Source organism: Dryobates pubescens, chromosome 24, assembly GCF_014839835.1.
Source record: "Dryobates pubescens isolate bDryPub1 chromosome 24, bDryPub1.pri, whole genome shotgun sequence".
NCBI lineage: Eukaryota > Metazoa > Chordata > Aves > Piciformes > Picidae > Dryobates > Dryobates pubescens.
In genome coordinates, this window is record NC_071635.1 from 3622260 (window position 1) to 3628929 (window position 6670).

Below are 6670 nucleotides of genomic sequence, written 5' to 3' on the forward strand. Positions count from 1 at the left end.
CCAGAATTCCTAAACCCTTTTCCACAGGGCTGCTTTCTATCACCTCATTCTCCAGCCTCTATTGATAATGAGGCTTGTTCCTCGCTGTTCCTCCCATGTGCTGTGAGTTAGTGAGTGGAAGGACTGGTTTTGGCTAGGTGCATTCTAGTGAATTCTTTCTGAATAACTCACCATGAAGCCTTCCTTCCTGAGCCTTCCCCCTGTGCTTTAACACACCATAAGAAACATACCAGAACATCCTTGGGATTTTTTATGGATGCACATGGTGCAGCTGGCATGGTTGTCAATGATCTGCCAGGCTGATCCTGAATTGGGGATACTGTGATAATGTTTCTCAGAGACTCAAGGAACCATGTCCCGCATAATCCTGTAAAACTTTGCAGCAGGAACATTTGCAGACATTAGGGTCTGGTTTTAAGGCAAATATGTAGATGCCATTTTTCTGCAGGCTTGGCCTGTCACCACAAGGGGACAGAAGCCATGTTTTGATATCACCCATGTAAAAGATGTGGTTATCAGAAAGCCTGCAAAGAGCAGTTGCTAGGTGAGCAAGTTGCCCTCTCTGTATTCCCCTGTGCAGCCCTGTGGGCATGACTCCCAAGGGACACATGTTCTGCTCATTGACTTTCCCTGGCATTAAGTGCCTTGCTCTTCTCTTGCTGTGGCAGTTACCTGTCTCGTGAGCCTGGGCATGCTGGGTAGCTTGGGGCATGCTACTGCTCTGCCTCCCCTGTCCCAGGGCTTGCTGTCCTGTGACATGAAATCATCCTTCATTCATTCAGGGATGTACAGAGACACAGAAGAGGAAGCTGGTGAGAGATGATTGCTGCTCTAAAGCTTTACAATCCAGGCTGGTGGACCTGTTTGCTTGGGTGTAGGCAATGCTAGGGTATAATATTCACTGAGTACACTTGAGCACACACGTGGTGTTCAAATACTAACCTGTGTCCTCCAGCAGCTCTTCCCCTTTGCTCCACAGCCCATTTCTTGATCCAAACCACCCCAGTGCTGTTGAGGGTAGAAGGGCAGGAGCCAGTAGGTGGCAATGTGTGACCAGACATGGGACGTGTCACCACACATGGGGAGCCATCGTTTGTTTGGGGTGCTTTGGTGTTTTGTGGGGGTTTTTTTGTTTGTTGTTCTTTCTTTCCTTTTTGAAGTCAGAAACTTGATTTTGATCTTACAAGAGCTGCTGTGGTACTTGGTACCTGTAAGCTAATGGTAATAATGGCAGTGGTCACTTCCAAGAGTTTGTTTGGAAAAGGCATAGCAGTGTATGCAATGACCTGTAGCTGGGAGCTGCAAGGGGTGATTATCACTGTACAGCAAACTAGTGCCTCATGTTGAAACAGAAAAGAATAGGCTTTCCTGAAAGACACCTGTATTTCAAAGATAAGGCAAGATGTTCAGCTGGATCTCAGTGTGAGAAGAAAGAGAAATGCATGGGAAGGAGGTGTGTTCACTCAGCTTTTAGATCCCAGTGCCAAGAACAGTGGCACTGCACAAAGCAGAGAGGAGGTCTGCCAAAGGAAGAAGAGCACAGTTCCCCCATGTTTATTTACTTCTTTGCTCCTTGTTTACTCAGGAAAAAGAACTCTTCCATTTCCCATCTCACCTGACATCATAAACTGATGAAGAAGCTCACCTTGACTACTGAAGAGAAATATTTCTTACAAGATGGACTTTGTTTAGCCACTCCCCAAGTTCTCGCTTTCTTTCTACATCACAGTTTGCACTTGGTCCTCATTCTGAACCCTCTGGCCTCTCCACTTCTTTCTTGTCTGTCTGTTATCTCAGTTTCTCTTCCATCTTCTTGCCCCTCTTGCTGTCCGTTGTTCTTCCCCCTGATTGTTTTTTCTACCCCCTCTGTGGCTCCCTCCACCCCTTGTTTGTTTTTATTTTTCTCTGTTTGGATTCTCTTCCTTTCATCCATCCCACTGCCTTTATTTCTGCTTTCTCCCCAGTGTGTGGAAAGTGGTGAAGGTGTTTCTTGTGACTTGGAGCCTCTTCCTCCAAAGCTCTGTCTCCATTTTCACAGTACATCATCAAAGTTTCACCAGGGGAGGTTTAGGTTTGATAGTAGAAGAAACTTCTTCACTGTGAAAGGGCTCTCAGACTGGAATAGGCTCCCCAGGGAGTTATCTGAATCCTCATCCCTGAAGATCTTTAAAAGCCACAGAGATGTGGTGCTGAGCACCAGACTTGGCAGAGTTAAAGAATAGTTGGACTCAATGATCTTGTAGGTTTTTTCCAGCTGAATCAATTCTGTGATTCTATGATCAAATCTCATGTTGAAGATCTGCACCAGAGGAGGTTTTAAGTGGTGAATGATAACAACCACAGGGTGAGGGTTCATCAACCTTTACAATCTCACTGCCCAACAGCATTCTTGGCAAGAACTGGAACAACAGTCCAGGTTTCCTGCAAAGATTACAGCAGAGTATGTTCTGCTTTGGTCACAACACTTTTATTTCAATTGGATGCTTTTTGATATTCCTCTTCTAGAGGTCTCAGCTGAGGAAACTGCACTGCCTTGAACAGGCAGATACCAGCAGTAACCACAAGGCAGCACAGCACACGGCTTCGCTAGTGGCGAGTGCCTGAAGTGCTGTATTGGGAATTGATAAGGTTCAAGCAGTGATAAAATCTATTTGCTGCCTTACAAAGACAAGAAAAAAGAAGCAGCAGCCTGTTTCCTGATGCTCTGAAGCAAATCCATTGGTGTGTAAAATCTGTGACAGTTGATGTAGACTCCAGTGAAATGGTTTGGCTGAAAGCAGAAGCTTCATGACTTCAGCACGCTTTGGAATAGCCTCTGAAACAGCCTCTCTGTACTTCTGTGCCCTCGCCACGTGAGGGACGATGTGGTCTTGTCTCTTAGTTACTGAGGAGCCTTTCTAAATGTGTTGGATTTATCAACATTGTGAATGAGATAGTATCTTAATAGTGAGTAGCTTAAACATTGCCTTCACCAGGATCTAGTTCTCACTGCTTAGACTGAATCTGCTCACTCTGCCTGGTTTGACACCATTTGGCTGAAGATAATTCATTGTGTACAACGTAGACAGAGTAGAACCAACCTTTCCAGCTCCTTTCAAAAGCAGTGACTGAACAAAGAAAGTTATGTTGGAGAGTTAAAGATAAGCTCTAACAATAAGCTTATCTAAAGATAAGCTTTCAGTGGTTCTGACATAGTGGAATGAGTGTTATACAGCATTTTGTGGTGGTTTTTTCCCTCTGAATTTATGTTAAAGATTCCACGTTCTGTGCTGGGTGGCAATAAAAACTGTATTCCATTATCTCAGTTTATAGCATTTAAGGGCACTCAGCTGTAAGAGGTGCAGCCTGCCTTGGAGGTACATGACCCTTTGTTGGCTTTTTTTGAACTTTAAAGATACATATAATCATGTCCCAAATTACCTGCCATAGCTTTATGTTGTGGAGCATGCTGACATGATGCAGCACTGTTTTCCTTGGATAGAGGCTGTCATTGAATTAGTTTGACAGTGCTTTTGCTTTTCAGATAGCATCCTAAAACTAAGTGACCAAAACCCAGACCTGAAATAAAATATGAAGCTTGCTGAAATAAATGTGAGCTTTTTCACAGAAAGGGATCTAAGATGGAACAGAGGCAGAAAGAAGAGACCAGAAGGAATCACATTTCAATAAATACTCTGTTCGGCACCTTCTGTCTCACTCTAGTTTATATTCATAGAATGGTTTGAGTTGGAATGGACCTTAAAAATCACCTAGTTCCAAGCCCCTGCCATGGGCAGGGACACTTTCCACTAGACCAGGTGGCTCAAGGCCTCAGTGTTCTTGATCTTCCTGTGCTTGATCTTCAGAAGTCTGACCACGAGCACCGCCAACTTTTTCAAACTTAACCCTCTGTCACCCTTTTTAATTTGTTGACTGTCACCCTTTCAGACTGAGCCATTGTAACCCCTCCAGAAGCCTTGCTCAGTTGTGAGAGAGAGGATTTGCCCAGGGAAGCAGGTGTCTGGTTCATCTTCACCTTTTATTGTTCTGGTACACCCACCCCTCCACCCCCCACCACCTTGGAGCAGTTGCTGTCTGATGGTGTTTGGAAACAAGGCATTTGCATCAGTGAAGGCTCTGGTTGTAAACTGACATTGAGAGGTGGTGAAGGCAGCCATGGATCTCTTCCCTCTTGTGCAGCCCCTTGCTTTGGGACTAGGGAGAAACTCTTGGTGATGGAAACAGTAAGATTTGACAGGGAGCATTGGTTTATGGCTCTCTGCAGAGTCTCACAAGGGAACACTGTTCAATAGGCTTCAAAGTGATTCAGGCATGGCACAACCGTGGCTGTGGCCACATGTAATATAGCCTGTAGCTCTTTAAAGAGGATTAGCCTTAGATCAGGGACAGCATTCATTGCTGGATTTCATGTAAAGGAGAATATGCTAATGACATGTAAATGTCTACAGCAAACATTGCATAATATTGAAAACCTCAAAACTGAGCATTGTGCCTTCATATCTCTGCTGGAAGTCAAACTTTCATATACTATTTGTTCCTTAGAGCAAAACTGAAGTTTGTAATATCACCATGAGAGTAAGTTAACATCTAGTTTGCAGTTCTGCAAGCAGAGCTAAAAGGGCAGCAACAAGCATTTGAAGGGAACTTTTCAAACACTGTTGAATGCTTTAATGATGTCATAGCTCTCCAACAGAGACAAAATCCTCTCCACATCTTAAAATATCTTCATTTGGGTTTTCTGCAATATGCATTGGCTTGGTTCTATTCTGCACTCTCTCCCTGTCTGCCTTTTGGTTGCTCTAAACACCGTATTTGGGCTTAAGAGACTTTAGCATCAGTCCTGCAGAGGCACAGTATTTCTGACATGCATTTTTGAGCCATTTCATCTGTTTAAGACACTTTCTGTCAGTACATCAGCCTCAGTAGGCTTGATTTGGCTCTCCATTTCAGTTTTTTGACAGTCTTTTGAATGCCTGAAGTTTAATATTGTATATATCTGGGGAAAAAAGGAGTTCCCAAACTTCAAGGGGACCTGTGATTCAAACTGTCTGACTTGAGATGTTGTGGAGGAGGTCATGAACATCTCTCAGTTTTGGTTGGGAGCGCTGGGAAATCAGTGGCCACTTGTGCAAGCTGAGTTGTGTTGCTGCATGTAAAGGAACCCGTTCTTACTGTCGTGTTGCACCGTATGTCGTTTTTCAAACCTACAATCACCTTTATTTTTAATGCTGTGCATTTGTAAGCTTCACAGGAAATTTGTCACCCTCATGTGGGGCTGACTAAGTAAGTGTCTGGGCTGGAAATCTCTGCCCGTGGAAGCACTCAGACCTGCTGCCGGTGCTTTCCTCCTTGCCCAAGTGAGCAGGCATTCATGTGAGGCTCCTCTCAGCAGCCCAGCGATGCGTACTCGTGGCCTGGGGGGTGATGCCCATGCAGCACATTCAGCCAAATGCTAGGTATAAAATACAGTGATCAACATCATATACCCCAGTGGGCCATTCTGCTTTTGTCTGCTTACAAGTGATGGCTTGAAGTGCCTCATCCCAGTCTGCTGCAGAATAAAAGTCCAAAGAAAATCTTTGGGAGGAAGATCTCTCTGACTCCCCTTCCAAAACATCTACTTTCATTACTAAGTAGCTTTTCCTGTTCACACAGCTCTGTACCTTGGGGTGTGGTTGTTCTGGGATTTATGTTTGGTGGCAGTGGATGGGTTTGAGTTTTTTATTTTGCCATTTGGAAGAGGGTGTTTTTTTTTCTGTAGACGTGGAGGGTGGTGATACATATTCATGAAAGAGAAGTCTTTCACATTGCTCACATTGACAAAGACTTAGCTGTTTCACACAGCAAGCTGACTGGAATTGTGTGGGGCTTGCCTGACCAGATTAGAGCAAACAGCGAGCTTATTCCTCCACTCGTCAGGCCTCCCCTTCCTAACAATTTCCCCAATTGTCATTTTGACAAGGCTGTCATTAGGTGATGGCTTCTTTTGGCCATTTTCAGATAAAGATAATTTCCTTAACTTCCATTTTATTTGACAACGAGTAGTTTGGGAGAGAAAGGAAGTGCTTCAGTAGTTTATGGATTAAGGGTTTGTCACTTCAAAGGATCTTTGATCTAAAAATATGTGCTGTACCAAATTCATTATGGCTTTCTTTTCCTTTTTCCCCCTTCTTTTTTTTTTTTTTTTTTTTTGGAACTTTTTAATTTATTGATCTGCCCCTCAATTATTCCCTCTTTTTATTTTTTTGCACCCTGTAGTAGTACATGGGATGGCAATGGTGGAAAGTCATGACCAGGGCAAAACAACAGGTGCTTTTGTTTGGCAGCTAGCACTGGCTCCATTGCAGATCTGCTTTTAGCCAGAGGGATGTGGTGGGATGGGTGTGAAGCTCAGTTCAAAACTAGGAAACAGAGAATATATTTCATAAGAAATAGCTTACTGAAGCTCTGGTTTGTGTCTGTACTGCACTGCGAAATCCCAAACCTCATTCTAACAAATAAAACCAGGAAATAGCTTTTCCTGATCTGAAACTGGAACGTACCACAGAGCACTAAACTCACCTTTGGACAGGGCAGGTGCTGCAGCCACTGAGTAGGTTGCTTGCCTGACCCCATCCACCTGAGGCATGCTCAAAGGTGGACTTGATTATCCTATGGGTCCTTTCCAGCT